Consider the following 19247-nt stretch of genomic DNA (forward strand, 5'->3'; position numbering starts at 1 on the left):
TCGCGCCGGGCGTCCGGTATCCTTAGACACCGACCACGTTTGCATCTGTGCAGATCCCTCACACGCTCCGATAGAGTCGTCATATATTGTGAACTTAGCTGTGACCTATAAGTGATAGCCAGATGAAAACGAGACAAACGGAAAAAGTAAACAAACTGTTTATTATTTCAAAAGTAATCACCATAACTGTTGATATACTTATCCCACTGTGAGACAAAACGGTTAATCCCTTCATGCAAAAATGTTTGCCGTTGCCTTCGGAACCTTGATTGTACCCTGCAACACTTCGTCCGATGCAAATCGGCGGCCACGAATATCTCTATTGAGGGCTCCAAAAATATGGAAATCACAAGGGGAGACATTGAGACTATGTGAAGGATGTTTAAGGGCTTCCCACTGAAACTTCTGCAGCGTAGAGGAAACAACATTGGCGACATGTGGACAGGCATCATCCTACAACAGACTAATGCCGCAGTCAACATTTCTGGGCGTTTGGACCCCATGACGCGCTTCATATTTGCTAAGTATCACTTACTCATCGTCCACACAATCCTGATCTCTCCTCATGAAATTTTCATATCTTTGGAGCCCTGAAGAAAGACATTCGTGACCGTCGATTTGCTTCGATTACCCTTGGATACAATCGTGGTTCCGCAGACAGTCGCAAAAATTTTTCCATCAAGGCACTGATCGTCTTCTCCCACATTGGTATAAATGTATTAACAGTTATGACAATTTTGAAACAATAAACAGTTTGTATAACTGCTTATGCTTCCGCGGCCAGTCAGGTGAGATAAAAGTTTTCTAACAAGGGAAACGCCCAATCGCAACCCCTCAGATTTAAGAGTAAGTTGGTCCATTGGATAGCCCGTCAAAAAGTGAACAGATATAGCACGAAAACAGGGAGAAGGTGTAGTAAACTGTGGGAAAAAGAAGAAAAATGGAAACAATGAACGGCACAAAATTTAATATGTGCAATATCGAGCATCGTGAATGACCATCGTGTCGTGGTTGTGTGGTCATGGTGCTGGACAACGACAGAGGAAGAAACTAAACTAAACTCCTCCCGAACAGGCCATGAAGGCCCAACGGTACTGACCGGCCCCCGTGTCATCCTCAGCTCATAGGCGTCACTGGATGCGGATATGGAGAGGCATGTGGTCAGCACCCCGCTCTCCCGGCCCGTGTCAGTTTACGAGACCGGAGCCGCTCTACTTCTCAGTCAAGTAGCTCCTCAGTTTGCCTCAGAAGGGCTGAGTGCACCCCACTTGCCAACAGCGCTCGGCAGACCGGATGGTCACCCATCCAAGTGTAGCCCAGCCCGACAGCGCTTAACTTCGGTGATCTGACGGGAACCGGTGTTACCACTGCGGCAAGGCCGTTGGCAACGACTCAGTTCCAATTTTCTACTTTTTTTTTTTTTTTTTTTTTTTTAAGAAAAATCACAAACTTGCCGTTCGGTCATTGACGTTTCCGCTCGCTGTATTCAAATTTGTGTATGTGTCATGGCGTAATGTCAGTTTGCAACGTGTAACGAAGGGACCTCCAGGCGTACGTACTTCCTATTTGTTCTACACATATACCGCATGTTATTCCTCTTGCGTTCCGTTTTGGAAGTTTTGACTCTTGAATTCCGTCGCTGTAACATAAATGACACTAGTTTATTTGTTATGTTCATTTCTGTCCCAAGGTGTATGTGGCATCTCGCCTGTTCTCACTGTTCATCACAGAATATCAGTTGCAAGTAAATGTGATGAATAGTGATAGCAGTCGAGATGCCGTATAGACCCCTCACAGAAATGGACATAACAAATAAACGGGCGTGAACTGTGTTACAAGGAAGGAATTCAAGAGTCAAAACTTCCAAAACGGAAAGCAAGAGGCATAGCACGTGGTATATGTGCGCGCGCGCACACACACACACACACACACACACACACACACACACACACAAATTTGAATACAGCCAACAGGCACGTCGATGACCGAACGGAAAATTCGTAATTTTGTGAAAAAAATGGGACTGAGTGAGATTTGAACGCAGATCTCCCTTCTCACAGTCCTTCACCATGACCACACAACCACGACACGACGGTCATTCGCGTTCCTGGATATTGCATATATTAAATGTGGACCGTCCATTGTTCCTATTTTTCTTCTTTCTCCCACAATTCATTACACCTCCTTCCTGTTTTCGTGCTTAATCTGTGTGTAAGTTTTGATGGACTATCCAGTGGACCAGCTTACAACTAAATCTGAGGGGTAGTGCGATGGCGTGTTTCCCCCTGTAAATATGGTATTGTAAAAAACTATACTGGACAAACCGAAGTTTCTCACACTGTTACAGTGGCCATCTTCTGGGTCTACTGCTGTGTTTTAGTTGTGAAGGGTCACTTATATAATTGTTATTACTGCCACTGAGCATGACATAACGCCACAGTTTAAAAAAAAAAAGCCTTGTTACGATTGGTTCTTGAGGGGGAAGGAGAGGGAACTTTATGGTAATACTACGGTGGAAAGAGTGGGGATCTGCTGTTGTCTTGCTTCTTGCATTGTGTGACATGATTGGTGGTTATCAGCAAATGAGACATGGGGTCATGTGTTCCTTCGGCAGTAACTTACCGGTAGCGCTCGCTTTTCGTGTTATTGGACCCTCTAGGATGGGGCCAGTCTGAGTCCATTCTCTCTGTTCATGTTGTTAGGGTGCTTTAGTATTTCAATGGCTTCTCTGATCTAGCGTTTTATCACACTCGTCTGCTTTCCAAGTATCCAGGTATCGTTATACTTTATTTTCTTGCCTTTGTCTTGTTAGTATTCCACAACTGCATATTTGCTGTGTTCCCGTTTGCACTTTGCAATTGCCCTCCCGGTCTCACCGATGTACACTTCTCCACACTGAGATTCCACCTCGTACACACCTGCAGTGTGTAAAGCATCTACCTTTTCCTTGGAGCAGCCTAGCACATCATGGATCTTCAGGCTACTGAGGAAGACAGGCTGGACACCAATCCGACGAAAATGTTTACAAGTCCAGTCTGTGACATTTTTCATTTATGGTAAGCACTCTTCTGGGTGCAGTTTGTCAATTTGTTGCCTCTCTCGCTTTCTGTTGTTCTTTACAATGGCTGTTTGGGTCGACATATGGTTGTCACCATTAGTCATCAACGTGGCACGCAGCCTTTTGAGCTGACGTGTTATATTTTGAGCATCGCTAGGCGCTGCGCACGGATAGCCAAAGAACGGCTAACTGAGTTCTTACGTGCTGGGTGGTGGTTGGATTGGCCGTGCAAAGAAATGGCTTTCAGCACTGTGGCACTTAACTTCTGAGGTCATCAGTCCCCTAGAACTTCGAACTACTTAAACCTAACTAACCTAAGGACATCACACACATCCGTGCCCGAGGCAGGATTCAAACCTGCGACCGTAGAGGTCGCGTGGTTCCAGACTGTAGCGCCTAGAACCGCTCGGCCACCCCGGCCGGCTTAGCCGTGCAAAACCTGTCCATATGTGTAGGTTTCCACCCAGTGTCCTAGTGTGCCCTCCGTTGTCCTATATACTTGCACGTCTAGGAATGGAATTGCGCCATTCTTCTCTTCCTCGAGTGCGAACTGCACCTTCCCGTGCATTTCATTCAAATATTGGTGAAACCTGTGTAGCTCCGTTTCACCATGAGGCCGTAAAGCGAAAGTATCGTCCACATACACTGAGGAGGCCGCTGTGGCGAGCAGTTCTAGGCGCTTCAGTCCGGAACCGCGCTGCTGCTACGGTCGCAGGTTCGAATCCTGCCTCGGGCATGGATGTGTGTGATGTTCTTAGGTTAGTTAGATTTAAGGAGTTCTAAGTCTAGGGGACTGATGACTTCTGATGTTAAGTACCACAGTGCTTAGAGCCATTTGAACCATTTTGAACTGATGAGCCAAAACAATATGACCATAATATCTTGTTTGTCCATCTTTCGAATGAAATACACGACTGATTCTGCTGTGCGGCCATTAACATTGAGTGTAGCTATCATCAGTAGTGGGTGGCTGTACATCCTCGTTCAATAGCCCAGTTACTCAACACAATAATGTTCATGTCAGAAACTTATACTAGCAGTCTGACACATAAACGAATAATTTAATAAAAAATGAACGAGGCTGAACCTGTTGGTTGAAACCCCGAATAATAATAATAATATTACTCAAGACAGATTGATTTTAACTTTGATACAAATCCCTTTATTTTTCAGAAATTCGCAGTGTAACTCAACACAATACTACAATAACTACATGATCTATCGGCAGAGCACAGTTATAGAATTACTTTGTGCAGACATAGCACTTATACCCAGCAGCGTGCGCTAAATTATAAAGTAAGACAGTGCAGTAAACTGTCGAAAGCGTGATCTGTCTCTCAACGAGCTAAAGTCGCTCACGCGAGATCTTGTCACAAGCGAATCTGCCTCGAAAGACTGAAATCGGATTCGTGAGCTCTGCAAATTATCACACATGAAAGTAACATTCGTGGAATACAAACCGCCCATAGCTTTACTGACTCCAGATGAAACCAGGGTGAAATTCCTCACAAAAAGAAAATCTCCAGTCGCAAGACGACAGACCAAAAAAGGCCTCGACCTGTACGCTCATTTAAAGATTCTGTCACTTAACCAATCTTCGATTTAGTGCAGATACTTTCATCCTGGCCACCATTTATAATTTTTACAAAAAGTTCATATAAATACTTGTGATAAGACATGTAGAAAATCACTGCGGTCAGTTTGCGACCTTATTATAAACAATAATGCTAATAATGTCAATTATTTAACTATTAAAGCTTCAGGCATGGATTTATGTTCAATGAGCTCACGCTATTGCCGCCGCCCAAAGCTGTCGTTGGTTTCTTTCTAGCGTGCTTGTAAGGAATTTTACGTATTTTCTTTGAAATAATATTAGTGACGATATTCCAAGTCACAGGTCCCTCCATCTTAGCTCATCCTGCGACCATGCTGTCGGAACACTCCTGTTTCTGCACGTGTAAACCACGACGGGCGCTGCGCCTCGCAGCTTGCTAGCCCGCTTTTCCTGCGCTCAGCTCGCTGTCCGTCTGACAGCTGGCCGCCCCAAAAAATATTCACGCCGGCCCACAGCCGACCTGTCAGACTCAGAACTCCCCGCAGCAATCGAACCAGCTGCTTGCAACGTTGAAGGCTGATCCTGAGTTACGAAACGTAAATAAATGACGTGCAGTCTAGAGGTAAATGTGAGCAAATATACTCGGAGGAAATGACTGTGATATAACTGCAAATGATAACAAACTGTCTACCAAAACAGATTCATATTTCACTTTAATTTGGAGAAAGGTCGCTTCAGTAAGTACTATTACGGTGCAGTGGAACGAAAATAGGGAAAAGGCAATGGCTGCTGACTGGTTAGCGAAAAGAGCTACGCTATATATAAACATAATCGGAAACGCATAAAAACGGTTCGTATGCCTCATGTGTTGCGGGAATCTTGGCAGCCACGCTGTTGCCAGCGTACTCAACGCAAACTGTCCGCACCTGAAGCGTGAACAATATTGCAAAAATGTGTCTTCTTCTAGGGAGAAACGAATAACAAGGAAATTAAGATCTTTATCTCCATTATTATCGCCGGCCGAAGTGGCCGTGCAGTTCTAGGCGCTACAGTCTGGAACCGCGAGACCGCTACGGTCGCAGGTTTGAATCCTGCCTCGGACATGGATGTGTGTAATGTCCTTAGGTTAGTTAGGTTTAACTAGTTCTAAGTTCTAGGGGACTAATGACCTCAGAAGTTGAGTCCCATAGTGCTCAGAGCCATTTGAACCATTTTTTCCATTATAATCATATTACAAAACAGTCATCGATGTCAACGACATAGACGAAAGTGTAGTAGTTCTGGGAGTAAGTTGAAGGCGTGGCTGGTGGGCAGCACACAGCTTACGATAACTGACAGTAACTGCGTTAAATTTCTACGTACCTTGGTTTTCGCTAACAAATGCTATGTCTAACTCCCGGAAGCCGACTTCGCAACGTGCACTTACTACCAAATAAATATACTGTGCAATACAACACTGAATTATTAATAGCATAGGTAAGAATAATCCTAGATAATTCGATTTGCTCGTTTTCTTCTCTAGTGAATTCCAATAAGGAACGCCTGCTAACCAATAGACATCGAGAAACACTATATAGGGCTGTGTGTAGAGGGTTATACGCTGTCCAGTCACATTAATGTGACCACTGCTTATGTTCCACGTCAACGTACAAAAACAACTCACAGGTGGCAGCACTGGCAGTTGAGGGTACAATAAAGCGTATCGGGGGACCTGGAAAACAACGCAGTCTTTGTCGTAATGCGGCAACGGAGTGATTTATTTGACGACCAAAAGGGCATGATCATTGGCTTTCAGGCCAAGAGTGGAAGCATTTCCGAAACAGCTAAGTTTGTAAACTGCGTACGTGCTGCTGTACACGGTAAAATGGCGCTATCCAAAACCGAGGCTGAGGCAACTATGGCGCACCACGGGCCATGTATGACAGGGGTGAACGACGGCTGCGGAGATGTGTACGGACGAATAGATGTGCAGCTGTTGAACAACTGACCGCCCAGATGAACCAAGGGTCTACCAACAGTGCCTCCTCGACGTTCAGCAAATGTTGCTGCGTACGGGCCTTCGCAGCAGTCGCCTGGTTCATAAACATATGTTGGATGCTGTTCGTTGGCGACGAAGGCTGAATTTCACTGCAGTATGGCTAGAGGTGTCATTTTCAGACGAATAACGTTTTATACTCCATTGTACAGATGCAACTGTTGTCGGAACGGTCCAGATCGGAGAGCATTCCCTGAGTGATCTCGCCGTTCTTGAAGGCAGATTGGATCAAAACAACTATGCATCTATCCTCTGGTGCCATGTCCACCGCTACATGCAGTTTGTTTTCCCTCATCGTGATGGCACCAACCACGAGAACAATACGACGTGTCACACATCTCACAGCGTACGTCCATGGTTCGAAGAGCATCAGGATGAGTTTATCGTACTCACCTGGCCACCAAACTCTCCAAATTTAAACCTAATCGAGAATCTGTCTGTTAGTGACAGCCGGCCGCGGTGGTCGAGCTGTTCTAGGCCCTTCAGTCCGCAACCGCGTGACTGCTACGGTCGCAGGTTCGAATCCTGCCTCGGGCATGGATGTGTGTGATGTCCTTAGGTTAGTTAGGTTTAAGTAGTTCTAAGTTATAGGGGACTGATGACCTCAGATGTTAAGTCCCATAGTGCTCAGAGCCATTTTGTTTGAGACACGGATTGTCAACCGACAAACCTAACGCAGCTGGCCACGGCACTGAAATCGGCATGGCGGCGCGTCCCTGTCTGTGCCTTCCTCAACCTCACTGTCTCCCTTCCTGCACGTCTCGCAGTAGTCCACGATGGAAAATATGATTATTCAGGCTTCTAACAAGTGGTCACATTAATGTGACGTTCCTGTAGAAGCGATACCTGAAATGCAGATTGGTCTGCACAGTGTATTCTGTAATATCTAAATGGTTCAAATGGCTCTGGGCACTATGGGACTTAACAGCTGTCGTCATCAGTCCCCTAGAACTTAGAACTACTTAAACCTAACTACCCTACGGACATCACACACATCCATGCCCGAGGCAGGATTCGAACCTGCGACCGTAGCAGTCGCGCTGTAATATCTAACAAACTGAGAATGACTAATTTAAAGGCAAGGGCTCGACGTCTTCATGGCTGCAAAATACTTGCCGTGAAGACCCAGTGCGTCCCACACTTACCTTATTTGCTTAAATTTTCGTTTACAATTAGTGAAATGTTGTCTCTGCTAAAGGCAATTTAAGTTCTCCTATGTTTAAATATACTTTCACGAACAAGGTTTAAGTCAGCACATGTAAGGAGTTCGAACAACGAACAGATGACTGAAAAATAATTCCGTAAGAGAGCCAACTTATTTGAGAACTGAATTTAAGCTGTTGTAGTGTTCGGAAAGTGGATATAAAAGCTCATAATAATACACACAGTTGTCCTTCAAGCGGCCACGTGTCCTTACAAAACCATGCAGTTACGAAAGACAGAAAATACCCCAGATTCGTGTTACTGCCAGTAACATTTTTAATGGGCAGGAGGATTATGAGATAAGCGACTTGTACGCTCGGATGACTGAATGGAAATTATATATCTATCTCCATGTATTCTAACAAAGATGTGAGTTGAAACGAAGAGTTAGCGTTGCTCATATGAAAATACGACAGTTCAGTACCTCCGGTAAATAAACCTGAAATATCGGATATCGTATAATTATACAAAGGTTACGCAAACAAGCAACAACCTCACCAGAAATTCATGGAGGATGTAGTTTCAGTGGGCCAATTTAAATATCACAAGACAAGCGTCATAATTTACTAGACTACACGTTCACGGCAGCAGGCGGAAGACGGAAGTTTCTGTATTCACCAAGCCACACCGGCCTAGCTAACCGAGTTATCCACATAAAGCAATACAACTGACTACCTAGATTCAGGGTTCAAGTTACTTGCAAGAGACATGCCTAGCAGCTTCTAACCAAAGATAAAGCTAATTTAGCAGAGGGGAATATTCACTATAGGTTCTTTGATACACACATGTGAGCATCGACTCACGTAAGAATTCCTAACACGAAATTGGTTAATAGCAGACGGCTTTCAACACACACAAATAACTGTAACCACTCACTTCCACTTGTCTTTCTACTCTCCGTCATCATGCACCAATAAAATCGCATGCACGATCATTTAAATATGTCTACTAATGACGGAGGAAGGAAGAAGAAAGATTAGGCTTTAACGTCCCATCGACATCGAGATCATTAGAGATGAAAATGGAGGAGCATTCCTTCAAAATACACAGTGAAAATGTAAATAAAAGTGACAGATTCGAGTTATTTATGTATTGCGACTGGTTATTGTCAATCTTTTTAGCGAAGCATTTTGAAAAAAAAGTAGGTTAGTACGCCTGAGGCAATAACACTGAAAATCGCTCAATTAGAAAAGAAACGGAGGCACGTCACACGCTGTAAATGACGCCGTTCGACTCAAGGAAACATTTCAGTGCCAGATATGAGACACCAAAATATCTCTCGCTGGGATGCCGACAGACGTGAAGGTATCAGGATGCAGCAAGAACAGTCGACAAGAGGCAGTAGCAATAACGAGGCTTCGCAACAGAAAACGAAACTTGAGAACCGATTATTACCAGCAGTGTGCCACAATAGTTTGGAAACCACTGACAAGACTAGCAGGAAATAGCGAAACAGTAAATCTTAGCATTTGTTGATAAATATTAACCTTTTGTTTTTTTGGAAATATGGTGTACGATGAGTTCGGAAAATCAGAGCAACGAGATGAGGCAGGTTGCGTCATACAGTCGCTTTCTGTTGCCTCTATAGCTGCCACGGTATAGATAGAATATAGAATAAAGACTTGAGGAGGGATAACCCTGCGAGGCCCTGTCGGTGGAGGGGTGCCTGATGTGAGCGTTAGCTGTAACACTTGAGGAGTGAACTCGCGTCAGCGCGATCGTAAAACGCTAGCCATGGCGAAAATACGACGCCGTTAAAGTGGCCAGCGACCTCGCCTAACTGGGACTAACGCCGTTCTAGCGCGGTCCTGGCCACTCTCAGCTTTCTATTCCCTCGTAATGGCCCTCATCACAATTACCAACACCATCGGGCTTTGCCTTAGAAATAGACAAGCCTGAGTTTGCTTTGGCCCCAGGCTTAGCATTCCACAGAACACTCCCACCAAAGTAACTTACGCAACACGAGCAGTATTTCACGCAGTTCACTGCATCGCGCTCAACTTACTTTACTGCCTACTGTGGATGTTGAACTGCAGTGCCTTGGAAAAGAAGGTGAAGCTCCCGGAAAACATGGTCGGATGTCAATGTAACTCCGTTCACGTTCACACCATCGGTGAGTATGCACAGGGTGACAATTATTGAACTATATGAAAAAAACGTAAATTAGTTAGAAACTGCGGCGTGCACGTACTTTATTCAACATGTAAATGTCACTACAGATATTCACATTTAGGTTATGACATGTTCGATATGCCTGCCACCATTGACGATGATGTGGCGCAGACGAATAGCGAAATTCTGCATGACCCGCTTGAACATCGACGCTGTCGATGGCCTCCAGAATGGCTGTTTTCAGCTCAGCAATGGTTTGGGGTTATTGCTGTACACCTTGTTTTTAATATAGCTTCATAACAAGGAGCCGGAGAACATGGCGTCCAATCGAAGCGATTGCCAGTGGCGTCTGTGTACCCCAGAGCCAGAATGCGGTCCCGAAAGTGCTCCTCCAGGACATCAAACACCTTCCTGCTTCGATGGGGTCGGGCTCCGTCTTGCATAAACTACATCTTGTCGAATCATGTCAATCTGTATAATGGGGATGAAATCGTCTTCCAAAACCTTCACGTACCGTTCGGTAGTCACCGCACCATCAAGGAACATCGCACCGATTATTCCGTGACTGGACATTGCACACCACACTGTCACCCGTTGAGAATGAAGGGACCTCTCGATCGCGAAATGCGGATTCTCAGTCCCCCAGATGGGCCCAACTTTGCTTATTGACGAACTCATCCAAATGAAAGTAGGCTTCGTCGCTAAACCAAACCATGAGTGCGCGCACTAATTCCCCTCATGCCCCTCCCGCCAACTGTGCAGCTTTAACGTCCTAACGCAAACTGTTCAGACGTTATGATGATTTTATTTCATATAGTTCAATAACTCTCACTCTGTAAATGATTGGAGTTGCCATTCGCTGTGACAGGTACAACGACCACCAGAGTAGCTTAGTGCTGTTCGTATGTAGCGTTGTCATCAGGCCTACTAGGGTATATAACGGGAGTTAACAAAAAAATCGAATGTGTGTAAAATCTTATGGGACGTAACTGTTAAAGTCATCAGTCCCTAAGCTTACACACTACTTAACCTAAATTATCCTATGGACAAACACACACACCCATGCCCGAGGGAGGACTCGAACCTCCGCCGGGATCAGCCGCACAGTCCATGACTGCAGCGCCTGAGACCGCTCGGCCAAGGAGTGAACAGCCTCGGATGTTAAATGGACACTCATCTGAGACAGCGTCATGAGCACCTGATAAAGTTTGACAGCGCCTCATTGCGAGAGTCCATTTGGCCGGCTAGTCGAATCGTGCAGTATCTAGATTTTTGGGGCATTCAGGTGTGACAGTGGCCCGATATGGGACTGCATGTGAACGTGAAGGCAGTCACACTCATCGTCAAGGTTCTGGTCAACCACGTCTAGCCACCACAAGAGAAGATCGCCGTATTGTGCACCGTGCACATCATTCATTATTCCTTCACATCTGCGCCAGTCATACGAGAACAAGTAAGGTGTGTCATCCTGCGCCATACATCCGATACTACTTTGTACAAGTAGTGGAAAAGGAACTTACCCCCCACGCGCAGGCTGACAGTAACATAACAACAAAAGCGGTTCCGTTGGTTTTAGTACCGCGACCGGGAAGCGCTGACTACTGACGAATTGCGTCACATTGCGTTCAGCGATGAATCGTTATTCTGCAATACCCCCGGATGACCATCGTCGGCGAGTATGGCGACGACCTAGATATGGGACCAATTCTTCCAATGTTTTGGAGAGGCACAGCGGTTTTACTCGTGGTGCCGTTGTGTGGTGAGCCATCGAGTATGACTTCAGATAACAGCTGCTAGTGTTCTCACAGCACAACCGTACGTCCCGGACATCCTGCGTCCTCATTTGTTACATTTTATGCGACAGTGCCGGCCGCGGTGGCCGTGCGGTTCTAGGCGCTTCAGTCCGGAACCGCGTGACTGCTACGGTCGCAGGTTCGAATCCTGCCTCGGGCATGTATGTGTGTGATGTGCTTAGGTTAGTTAGGTTTAAGTAGTTCTAAGTTCTAGGGGACTGATGACCTAAGATGTTAAGTCCCATAGTGCTCAGAGCCATTTTTATGCGACAGTATTGTGGTCCAGAATGAGATTTTCACTCTGCAGCGGAGTGGGTGCTGATATGAAACTTCCTGGCAGATTAAAACTGTGTGCCGGACCGAGACTCGAACTCGGGACCTTCGCCTTCGCGGGCAAGTGCTCTAACCGTCTGAGCTACCCAAGCACGACTCACGACCCGTCCTCACAGCTTTAATTCCGCCAGTACCTCGTCTCCTACCTTCCAAACTTCACAGAAGCTCTCCTGCATACCTGCAGCTGTGAGGACGGGTCGTGAGTCGTGCTTGGGTAGCTCAGACGGTTAGAGCAGTTGCCCGCCAAGGCAAAGGTCCCGAGTTCGAGTCTCGGTCCGGCGCACAGTTTTAATCTGCCAGGAAGTTTCAGTATTGTGGTATTTTTTTTTTCAACAGGTAATATTCGTTTACACGTGGCATGTGTCTCTATGAACTGTCTGCGTGATGTTGAGGTACTCCTGTAGCCAGAAAGATCGCCAGATCTGTCCCCGATAGAACATGTATCGGATCAGCTCGGGCTTCAACTCCAAGCCAGTGCCAGTATGCAGGATATCGAGACTATTTACAACAAGTGTGAGCCATGTTGCCTCTGGAGAGGATACGACAGCTTTGTGACATCTTTCCCAACCGAATCGGTGCATGCATTCACGCGAGAAGGGGTGCAACATGATGCTAATAAGTAGGCTCATACTGCCAACCTCTTCGTTAATTTAAATCTATATTGTAATCACTGAAATAACATCACATACCCTCTCAAACTGTGAAGTTTCGTGTCGTTTTCCCCTCCTTTTGAAGGTTCTTCATTTCTTTGCCGAACAGCGTAGTTATAAGACACTCTAAGACACACTAATTCCCTCATTCAATGATTGGAATTTTCCTCAATGCCAACATAATTCCACACTTTTTGTTTGTATGTTGCCCAGTTCTTGATGTAAACGTTATACTGGGCGATCCACCTAAAACTCGCAGCACCTGTACTTCGTGGACTCTTCGAGATATTGAAAGGAGGTTTTCGGGAAATAATAGTAAACAGAGGGACACGTAACCGTGTTATATGCTCAATCGACTTAACTCTTGAATCAACTGAGAAACTGAAGGACGTTTGTGTTTTTTTAAATGGAACTACATACTTATTTGCGGCATTAAAATGCTCTTGAAAAGACGATTACAGTGACATAGCTGTTGTTAATGCTGATGTTGAAACTTTGGCAAAGGCATCCAAGAAGTGAGCAAAAACTGAAATGTGAGGCCGTCCGAATTGGCTATTGTGGTGTAAACAGTGCCTAGTTGAGCTCTGTTCACGTAATTATGAATACGTACATATATCTGAAATCGTTTTCCTAAGCTCCTATTGTGATATTAGAAATTAGCATTACTATGAGTTACAACAACCGTAGCTGACATTCTACCGTATTCCAAGAGGAATTATGTTTAATCTTAGCAGCATAGGCCGACTTACTTGCTCCAAACAACGACGGAACCTGGCATTACGGGCTAAATTTGCTGTGTTTACATCGCCATAGGCGATATCGGTCCCTAGCGTGTCAGTTTCAGCTCATTTCACCGATACTTTTTCGAAAACTTTCAACGTGAAATTAATATCTACCATTGTGCATATTATTGTATGGTCATAACCTCGTTTCGGTATCTCGATCGGTTCACGAAATGAAGGGTGTCCGCGAAGTCTCGCTATCGTTTCAAAAAATCATAATTAGGAAACTATTAGAGACTTTTAGCAAGTCTCATAATTTTTTCTCTGTTATGTCAGAATTACAGTGTGTGCCCCACTCGCCACTCGTAGAACAGCAAGACGATATTCGAGCTCTGCCCAATTACAGTCAGCATTGCAGCATCAACTATTCTATGCACGATCGGTAGTAATGTCGCTGGAGTTGTGTACACGCGATCTTTGACGTAACCCCGCAAAGAGAAGTCTAATGACGTGACATCTGGCGTGTGAAGAAGCTATGCGACGGGACCATCGCGGCCCATCCACCTCTTAAGAAATGTGTGATACGGCACACCCTCTCACGTTTAAACTCCAATTTGGAGGTACATAATCATGCTGGAATATGATGGACGACTCCAAATCTTTGATCTGCGGTAGCAAGAAATATGTTCGAGCACGTTCGGGTAAACACCTTCCAATATGGTTTTCTCTGCGAAGAAAAATGGGCCTGTTACCCTATCGTGCCTTAGGCCACACCAAACATTAATCTTCGGGCTATCACGGATGTGATCACGTGTGTTTTGCTGGTTTTCGGAGCCCCCAAATCCTAATGTTGCTCCGATTCACATGGCCAGAAAGGTGGAACGTTGCTTCACCTGGAAACATTCACTTTTTCAGGCAGTCATTGTCAGTATCTATGGAGGCTAAATGGAACCGAAGCTGTCAAAACCTGCGTAATACTGATTTATAATAATTTTCTTGAAAGAAAAACGTCTGACTGCACTATATGTTTTCCTTTTCCTGAGAGCTGAGCAGGTGGGGGAGCTGGGTGGGGGGTGTCACGGCGTATGATGGCCGCGCCTGGCAGAGGACGATCGTTTGCCTGAACGCTTGAATCATTTGTACTTTGCAGTCTATGATTCTATGGACCGTTACATCGTTTTCTTCAATTCGCGTGCTGCACGACGAACTGAATTCTAGGGGCTGCGTTGAAATGCATCTTGCACTCTGTCGACTCGTGCTTTTGACGAGAGGGGACATCCACTTGAGGAAGTTCTTTGACACTGTCTGTCTCTTTAAAGTTTTTAACAAGCTCGTTATGCTTGTTTTTGTCAGTGGTGCCCCCTCATTCTGACGTCAATAATTCCGTAGTATCGTAGTCACAGATTAGGATCCTGCGTACTTGTTGGCACATTGCGCCTTCTGCTGGTCTGTCACTATTTAGACGCACTCCAAGTCAAAGTTGTAACAGAGGACAAAGGGAAGAAACCTTCGAGGGATACTAAACGGTTTTACAATAAACAACGATTCTCTGTCTCTAATAGTTTCCAAGTTGATTTTTAGAAACGACAGCGGGACCTTGCGGACGTCCTGTAATGGGGCTCATCAAAACGTATGTGAATGAAAGTGTGGGTTTTGACGGAAGAATAAAAGAGTAACGCAATGGTTTCGCATGTGACCCAAGAAGTCAAAGAATAAAATTGTAATTAGTAATACTAATGCACGTGTAAATACCAAATAGCAAATATAAATATAGCAAAGTTTTCATTACTAGTGACTCCTTATTTAGAGGTTCTGTCGACGTTTTTAGTTGAACTTTTATTTATTTATTAGCCGCTCAAAACCTTGATCTTTTATGTACCTAAAGTAAATTTATAATACCTACACTACATTTAAATACCTCTACATAATGGTACGCATGACGAACCCGAATTTCACCAACAAAATTTCAGAGTTTTTCAAGGATATTACAGAGTAATTGCTTTTCGTCTGGTTTCGTAACCCATTTATCTTTGTTTGTGTATTACACTTAAAATATCGCCGGCCCTTGTGGCCGTGCGGTTCTAGGCGCTTCAGTCTGGAACCGCGTGACCGCTACGGTCGCAGGTTCGAATCCTGCCTCGGGCATGGATGTGTGTGATGTCCTTAGGTTAGTTAGGTTTAAGTACTTCTAAGTTCTAGGGGACTGATGACCACAGTAGTTAAGTCCCATAGTGCTCAGAGCCATTTGAACCATTTTTTGCAGACTTTTATGAATTAATTGTGGAAAAAGGAAGTAGTTAGACTTGCCTGTGCGAGTCCCCTATCACTGTGAATGAAATAATTTAGACCGCTTAACGTAAGACTTTATTTGTAACGACGGTTCGGCTACTGCAATCATCAGTTATGTCATTAAGATTGAGGAACATAAAGAACGAGAGGCATTTGTTATACATTACACCAAGCTATAAAAAATGAAAAATTAGGGAGTAAAAAGAGTTTTAAAAAGTTCACACACCAAAACTTAGAGCCTCAAAAACAAGGCTCGGTGTCGATATCAATAAAACCCGTACCTAATCGGAGAGTCAACTGTCAACTTGGCTCAAAATTTTTTTACAAATATTTAAGTTCTAGCCGACAAGTCGCGCTAGTGTGTGTGATGTTGCCTTTTATTTTTTTTCGTTCATACTTATAAAATGGCAGTGAGTCTTTAAATTGCGAACATTCATAGTCAAATTATATTAAATATAATAAATTTATATGAGTATAGTTGTACATTCATAAAATTAGCTGTTCAGATGGCGGCAATTAGTCCACTTGCTGTGAATATTTTGTGAATGTGGGCCATGTTGAATGCTGACTCTCCAGTGAGACATAGGTTCTATTGATACTGACACTGAATGTAGTTTCACACGCTCTAAGTTTTGGTGAGCGCATTTCTTCAAATTTTTGGAGCTTTTTAAATTTTCATCTTCTGTAGCTTCATGTAATACATAACAAAAGCCTCTCCTCCTTCGTATTCCCTTACTCCTAATTACAAATATGTTGATGGCAGTGGCCTGAACGTAGTTATAAGTGAAGGAATATATCAAGCGATCTAAACGGTTTTAGTCACAAGAAGCTAGATTTAAGCCACGATATTTAGGACACTAGAGACAGAGCTATAGCTTAGTTGAACAAAGGTAGTCAGAGGAAATTGGCGATCGGTTTTTTGAAGGAGCCATTCCGGCATTTGTTTGAAGTGATGTAAGAAAACCATAACTACAAACTGTCGCCACTCGTGGGACAAACATCAGCTCTCAATTTGTTTCAGAAAGTTATCGAAATCATGCAACGTTATACCGTCTGGAAATAGCACAACGAACACAAGTGATATGAATCGTAACCTACAATTTTCTGTGCATTTGTGTGTGTGTGTGTGTGTGTGTGTGTGTGTGTGTGTGTGTGTGTGTGTGTGTGTGTGTGTGTGTGCGCGCGCGCGCGCGTGTGTTCATACACTGTTTCTGGAGGCTGCTACAGCGCATGCCCAGGGACGCAAAGGAGCGAACGTATCTCGATTAGAATTTCGGTGTCAGCGGATGGAGAATGTAAGGTTATTGTTTGCAGACTGGAGAAGAGAAAGTGGCCAAGGCCTCGCTGGAGCGGCGCGGTACTGCTCAGTTGCCTCCCGTGATGACCCTGTTCTGCTAGCTATCTGCTCTGCTGACCAGCCTAAGTCTCATCTGCTCCACAGGGCGTATGTCACTACCCTACCTGGCTGGGGCACTATTTAGAAATCGTTTGCTGGACTGCAGTCGCCGATGGTTCCTAGCTTTTCATTAAGGAACACTGCTTTTATAAAACGCCACATTCGAAGTCAAATGGGAGCTCTTTAGGCTCTCAGTTGACCTCTAGATTTGCTAGTGAACTGCGTCACACCTTCCACAATGGAAATTTTATTAGGTGGTTGCCGCGAATCAAGGAATCTCATCTTTAGTATCCAGCTTTGCTATGAACTGGAGCACAGAGAGGTCGATGTGTTGAAATTGCCACAGCTGACAGGAACATAGCAGCATCGGACCAAGACCGACTACTAAATTAATTTAACCATCACATTCCTTACCATAGTGATTACTAATGCTATTCCGCTTCTAAATTTGACGGACAACTGTTTATCCATCTGATTACGACGTCATTTCTATTACAGATTTTTTATCAATAGGACGCTTAATTCCATTAATGGAACAACGTTCGTTGGCTGACTGTTTTAATACGGTTCATCCATGGTGTCCCGTTCCTCGTCGCCTTTAATTTGATGTTAAAATTTTAGACAGACAGTGTATAAACGGTTTTTGATTTTAAAGGGAACGCAACTACTCATTGTATTCTGATGACTGTAATAATATGTATACAGAAACAGGTAACGAGATCACCCAAAAAAATTAAATGGTTAATCTAAGAATTAATTTTAATGTAATTTAACTTAGTTCAGTAGGTTCCGATCGACCGTGTGAGTCAAAACTACGTGATTATGGAAAGGCACTACTTCCTTCACACAAACCTAACAAAAAAATTAAAAACCAAGAAAGGAAAATAAAAAATACAAAAAATTTCAGATTAGTACATAGTACGTTTCAATGCAAGGCTCTCCTCAAGTCCTCGGATACAACACGAATACAATGGTTTCAGTACGTCTAACTTTTAGGCAAATGCCGCGATGATTCCTTTGAAAGGGCACGGCCGACTTCCTTCCCCATTCTTACCTAATCCGATGAGACCGATGACCTCGCTGTCTGGTCTCTTCCCCCAAAACAACCCAACCCCCTCACGGCTAACTTTTTTTTGCATTAGCCTATTGAATCGTTGCTTTGAAGAAGTTATATTTTCATTTTGCAAAATATCGATCTCTGACAGAATCTGTAGTGACGCGCCGGCCGGAGTGGCCGAGCGGTTCTAGGCGCTACAGTCCGGGACCGCGCGGCCGCTATGGTCGCAGGTTCGAATCCTGTCTCGGACATGAATGTGTGTGATATTCTTAGGTTAGTTAGGTTTAAGTAGTTCTAAGTTCTGGGGGACTGATGACCTCAGATGTTAAGTCCCATAGTGCTCAGAGCCATTTTGTAGCGACGCCTCACAGACTATCAAACTGGTTAAGCATACAAAGAATTAGCGCACAACGTAAGCAGCTGCTGCAGCCCTTGCCACTATGTCCACGTGATTGATTCGTTAACTAATTTCTTCATGTGACCTCATAAAAAGTCACACGACGTTGCTTGAGTTGACCAAACTGGTGATGAAACAAGACCACAACACAAAACAGTGCTAAGCAATACTGAGGTTACGGCTGGAAGCGAGAGAGAAACAGAGTCATTGAACTTTGTTGTCAACAACGAGTTCCACGAATAAATGGAAACGTTTTGCTTGCAAGCACGTACGTATCCATTGTAAACAGATCGAAAGGTAGTTGGAATAACAATTCAAACGAAATGCAGTTACGAGCGACCTCATACCATAGGTTGCTTACTCAAACCACACAGAGGATTCTCAATAATCTCTTAAATTTAGTTAACAGTCCATACAAATAATCTACACTATAAATATCACCATACGATACTAGTTGCGAAATGTTTGCAGAGAGTACCAAGGCATCATTCATATTTCTTTTCTACATGTCTTCATTCTTTAGATTTCCTTTTCTTTTGTTTCTCTGTAGAAATATCTTTTCTTGACTTGCTACAATTTTCGTCCCTGTCAGTATCGTAGAACTTCACGGGAAGTATTCACGTAGATTCTAGAGCGTGCCGTGAGTA

At 44.2% G+C, this 19247-nt stretch overlaps 1 protein-coding gene and 1 pseudogene across 1 annotated transcript in view; one reads left to right on the forward strand and one right to left on the reverse strand.

Moving 5' to 3' along the window:
- The window catches only part of LOC124554815 (ecdysone-induced protein 74EF), an 893955-nt gene that overhangs the window by 197294 nt on the left and 677414 nt on the right, over positions 1-19247 (forward strand). The gene's annotated exons all lie outside the window — the stretch shown is intronic.
- LOC124557082 lies at positions 1270-1386 on the reverse strand (annotated as a pseudogene).

Source organism: Schistocerca americana, chromosome X (assembly GCF_021461395.2).
Source record: "Schistocerca americana isolate TAMUIC-IGC-003095 chromosome X, iqSchAmer2.1, whole genome shotgun sequence".
NCBI lineage: Eukaryota > Metazoa > Arthropoda > Insecta > Orthoptera > Acrididae > Schistocerca > Schistocerca americana.